The sequence below is a fragment of the Dipodomys ordii genome, unplaced genomic scaffold (genome assembly GCF_000151885.1).
Source record: "Dipodomys ordii isolate 6190 unplaced genomic scaffold, Dord_2.0 Scaffold81, whole genome shotgun sequence".
Lineage (NCBI taxonomy): Eukaryota > Metazoa > Chordata > Mammalia > Rodentia > Heteromyidae > Dipodomys > Dipodomys ordii.
In genome coordinates, this window is record NW_012267297.1 from 509,713 (window position 1) to 515,435 (window position 5,723).

At 44.0% G+C, this 5,723-nt stretch overlaps 1 protein-coding gene across 1 annotated transcript in view; it reads right to left on the minus strand.

The window, feature by feature from the left end:
• The window catches only part of Ybx3 (Y box binding protein 3), a 35,801-nt gene that overhangs the window by 25,350 nt on the left and 4,728 nt on the right, over nt 1-5,723 (minus strand). The gene's annotated exons all lie outside the window — the stretch shown is intronic.

A 5,723-nucleotide genomic window follows, 5' to 3' on the forward strand; every position in this document is an offset into this window, starting at 1 on the left:
GCGAGCTCCTCCCGGCGGCGACGGGTGGGGAGGAGAGGGGAGGGGAGGGGAGGGGACCTGATGGGAGGAGAGGGGGAGGGAAAAAGAGGGAGGGGCGGGGAGGGCGGAGACTGGAGAGCCCGCCCGGGATCCACAGTGCATTTAAAGGCGCCAGAGCCCTGCGGAGCGCCACAGCCTCCAGACCTGAGCGGGAGAGGGAGGGAGGGGGGGGCAGGGGGCGGGGACCGGGAGAACCGCCTGCCCCGGTGACCCCTGAACCTGACTTAGGAGAACACCAGGCCGATCCTCATTTAACTCTCCTGCAGGGCCGACCGCAGACCCGGAGTGCGAGGCTCTGCCGCGCCCACCTCTTCAGCGCCCTGCGCGCCGCCGGGGAACACCGACCTGAGGCACACGTGCAACAGCGCCCCGTGAAGGTGTGCAAACACACCCGGCTTCATCCTCGAAGATGCACCGGGAGCACGCGGGCCACCGTGGTGGAGCACGCTTGCACACTCATTTCCCGCAGAACGACCGTCGTTGCTGCTTTACCGTTCAGCTTGGGATCGCAAACTCCTGAGAGGGTAAGGCCTTCAGACAGCTCCACACACAACCTCCTCTCTCCAGAGAGACTTCTGTGGACATCAGTCAGTTGTGCAAAGGGGTTTCTTTGTGCAATGCTTCTCGGCCAGACGCTCCCTCCTAACCACTCTTCCTGTCCACACCAGGCTTGTTTCACACACATATACAAAGATTTTGCCTATATGCGCCCTTCCTCTTCCTCTCTATTTCGTCGCACTAATTCTACAGCACAGGTAATAGACACGTTTATGTGCATGCATACACAATACGTATACACACACATGAAATGCCCACCCGATCCTCTTGTATGTGCTCACGTATATATGCAACACATGGTCACACATGAAACCCACGTGCTCTTGTGTGTTTCTGGTCTAGCATCCACATAGGAGGGAACATGTATCCTTTGTCCTGAGACTGGCTTACATCACTTAACATGATGGTTTCCAAATCCACCTATTTTCCTTCAACTGACATAATTTCCTTTTTCTTTATTGCTGAGCAATGTTCCATTGTGTATATATACCCCATTTTCTTGATCCATTCAACAGCCGTGGGACACCAGGGCTGTTTCCATAGTTCAGCTGTTGTGAATAGTGTGCACTAAGTATGAGTGTTTGTGTAGCTCTGTTATACCCTGACTTAGGATCCTTTGGATAAACACCCAAGAGTGGTATCACTGGGTTAGTTAGGCAGTAGTTCTGGTCTTAGTTTTTGAGGAACCTCCATACAGATTTCCATATTTTCCTAACTCCCCCCGCCCCCGCCCCCATCCTCACCAGCATTCATTGTGCAGGAAAAGCTGAACAGCTTAAACAGCAAGAGAATAATCAATAAATGGTCAAGTAAACTGAACAGATTGGTTTCACAAGTACAAATGGCTTATAGCTACATGAAGAAAGAAATAAATGTTCATCAGCCGAACCCACAAGGGAGATGCAAATCAAAACCACATTAAGACTCAATCATGCCTCTGGTCAGAAAAGCAGTCATCAAGAAAACAACAAAGGCAGGCAAGGATGCAAGGCAAAAGGAGCCTTCACACACCATCCGTGGGGATGTGAAGCAGTGTAACCAGGAAGGAAATCAATATACGGTTTCCTGACAAACCATGTTTACATCTTCCTCAGGACCTTGCCATGCCATTATTGGGCACGGGTCAAAAAAGAAAAAGAAAAAGCTTATCCTCTTGTGGTGGAAGCCACAGAACCCCACCATACTTGTTCCATGGTGAACCACACCACCTGCTGAAAGTCTCTATGCTGGAGACTGCCCACCCATAAGAATTCTGACAAGCACAGATATTCAAACCATCACACCCTATAGCAGCTTTTAAATTTTTATGTATTTATTTTGTGCCAGTCCTAAGCCTCTAGCTCAGGGCCTGGGTGGGCACTGTCCCTGAACTTTTCTGCTCAACACTAGTGTTCTACCACTTGAGCCACAGTGCCACTTCTTGGCTTTGTGATGATTCACTGGAGATAAGAGTCTCACTGGGGGGAGGGGGGAAGGAATGGTGGGGGGAAACAAAAGAGGAGAAAACAATGCTTGATAAGAAATATATTCATTACCTTGCTCATGTAATTGTAACCCCTCTGTATGGTATTTTAACAATTAAAAAAACCAGAAAAGAAGAAAAAAAAAAGTCTTGCTGACTTTCCTGCCCTGGCTGGCTTTGAACCACAGTCCTCAGATCTCAGCCTCCTGAGTAGCTAGGATTACAGGCATGAGCCACCAGTAGCACCTTATTTTATTAACACCTGTGTTCTTTTTAAAAATAGAATATAATTTAAAATTAAAATATATAATTTTTATAATTAAAGTATATATTATGAAAATATATTTGTAATTAAAATTACATTTAACTACCATTTACAAGTGGAAATTTAGACTTGTAAATTTTCACAAATATATCCACTTAATGTTATTTTACATAGAGATATGAAATATAAAATAATATAAAATTATAAAATATAATAAAATACAATTTTAATAAAAAACATTGTATTTATTTGCTTTTACTATCTGGGCAAGTTACAGCATCTTAACTTTTTTTTTTTTGTTAGTTGTGGGACTCTAACTCAGGGTATTGTCTCTGAGCTCTTTTGCTCAAGGCTACACTTTCAGCTACAGCTCCACTTTTTGTTGTTGAGTGGTTAATTAGAGATGAGACTTTCATGGGGACTTTTCTGCCTGGGGTGACTTTGATCCGTAATCTTCAGATCTCAGCTTCCTGAATAGCTAAAGTTACAACTAAAAACTGGTATATCTGAATATGGACAATATAAACAATATGTTGTAGTAAAGATATTTATCTATTTATTTATTATATCATAGTATTTGCAGGTGGCTTCAAGATTCAGCACCCAAGCCAAGAATGGTGCTATAATTTCAGCATTAAGAAGGTGATAGGAAGAAGGTCACGAATTTGAGGATAGTTTGGGCTACATAGTATAACTCTGTCCCAAATAAACAAAAAGAGATTAATAGCCTACAATAACATGAAATGAAATAATCCTCCAATCCTAACTGTGTGAAACATGGTGTAGTGATAGAGCCCTTATTTGTAAAATGGCCTGCAATAACATAATACCTGTTTAAGAATTGAACAAAACCAGGCACCAGTGGCTCATGCCTGTAATTCCACCTACTCAGGAAGATGAGATCTGTAGATTGTGGCTCCAAGCCAGCCTAGGCAGGAAAGTCCAAGAGACTTTTATCTCCAGGAAACTGCTCAGAAAAAGCCAGAAGTAGTGCTGTAACTCAAGTGGTAGAGGGCTAGCCTTGAGCACAAAGAGGTTCAGGGATATAGTAGTGCCTCAGGCCCCAAGACTGGCAAAAAAAAAAAAAAAAGAATTGAACTAAGCTACATAAATGCGAACTTGGGCCCAGGTGGGCCACCAGCGGGATGGAAGCCACTTTGGAGCAGCATCTGGAGGACACAATGAAGAATCCATCCATTGTTGGAGTCTTGTGCACAGATTCACAAGGACTTAATCTGGGCTGCCGGGGTACTCTGTCAGATGAACATGCTGGAGTGATATCTGTTCTTGCTCAGCAAGCAGCTAAGCTAACCTCTGACCCCACTGATATTCCTGTGGTATGTCTAGAATCAGATAATGAGAACATTATGATCCAGAAACATGGCATAACAGTGGCAGTGCACAAAATGGCCTCTTGACATTTCATGTCAGTTTTATAGAAGCCTGTCATAGGGATTCAGCCTACCAGTACTAATTAAAAATTGTAAAACTATTAAATTATACTTGTAAAACTATTGATGTTCCAGTGGTTAGATCATTCACTGGTATACATTTATGTATTTATGTAAGTTGCTTTTAAACTAACCTCTCAATATGTAAGAATTTTTCATGTTCAAGGCCAGTGCTCTACCACTTGAGCCACAGCTCACTTCTGGCTTCTTGGGGGCAGTTAATGGGAAATAAGAATCTCATGGATTTTCCTGTCCAAACTGTCTTCAGACTATAATCCTCAGATCTTGGCCTCTTAAATAGCTAGGAGTAAGTATAGGCATGAGCCACAGGCACCAGGCTAAGAAAGGATCACGTTTTGAAGCATGTTTGTGTCCAAAGAAAATATGGATGTACTGAGGAACAAGGGGTTTACAACAGGGAGAAATGGATAAGACAGGACAAACCAAAATGAGTATTGATATAATAGCAAGTGAACAATTAGTTCCAGGTCAGTTTGTCTATAGAATTTTCTATATACAATAAATAAATCTGTTTGGAGGGAAAAAAATGTGAACTTGTTATTTCATTACACCTAATAAGAGAAAAGCGGGAGAATATATGTGAAGTTGTATGGAGAAGTTTCTCACTGAGTAGAAGCAGAGGGTGAGGGGTGAGAAGATGACCCAGACCCGCCTGCAGAGGCCCACAGTCTCTCCAGACAGCGGGTCTATTGGTGGTTGCACATAGCCCTGACTCTCTGTGGAATGCCCACAGATGTGCTTTGTTGCTGTTCTATCACCCAAATCCAATAGGAGGAATCTGGTCTAGAAGGGGTCTCCTTCACCCAATCACTCACCCCTCCTTCAGGGCTTAGGAAATGGGGTTCACTGTGACTGTCCAACAGGTATGACCGGGCACACCCCCTCTTGGTTTCTGGTCTCAATGAATTCCAGTTCCTCGGGATTATTTGGCTCTTTCCTCACCTCTGTTATGACTGAAACTCTTAAGCAAGCTGTGCATGCTGACAGAAACAGGCCGCGGGGCTGTGGGAAGCAGAAGGCTATCAGGGAAATGTGGGGCTGCATCTATATGCCTTTGCCCCAGGAGTGGAGGGCACTCAGATGGGCATTCAGCTTTGCAATCAGAGGATCCCTCCCATCTGTTCCAAAGGAAAAGCTGGATAAAAACCAACAGGCATATCTGCTAAACAGAGACTTACTCCTCTCCTCAGTTGACCCTTTCCATTTTTTCACTCTTGTATTTTCATTTGTCCTTAATTCTCAGCCCAGGTCACTTTTGTATCCATCATTTTTAGGCCTGATGCTTTTCACAGTAGTGAAAATGCAAAGTTAATTGATATTAGTAGGAGGCACCAAGCATCTGTTCCTTGCCGAAGTCTAGATATTTAATAAGATATCAGACTACTCAGACTGGTTATAAGACTTCCAAAGGTTATAATTCTAGACTAGGTCTTCAAACTCAGATCTACAAGGGTCTAAAACGAGACGATGTTTTCAAGAATTATGTCTAATAGCCAGACTATATACAATACAAGCAGCTTCAGAAACCAAACCACCAGAGAGTTAATAACCCAAATAATACATGGACACAGGAACTGAGCAGACATTTCTCAGAAGTACAGATGGCCAATAAATACTGTAAGAAACGCTCTACATCTATAGCCATAAAGGAAATGCAAGTAAAAATAGTGTTCAGATTGTATCTCATGCCAATCTCAACGGCCACCATCAAGAATGTGAACAGAAGTCAGGCGCTGGTGGCTCACGCCTGTAATCCTAGCTACTCAGGAGGCTGAGATCTAAGGATCGCGGTTCAAAGCCAGCCCGGGCAGGAGAGACCATGAGACTCTATCTCCAATAAACCACCAGAAAACCAGAAGTGGCGCTGTAGCTCAAGTGGTAGAGTGCTTGCCTTGAGCTGAAGAGCTGAGGGACAGAGCCCAGGCCC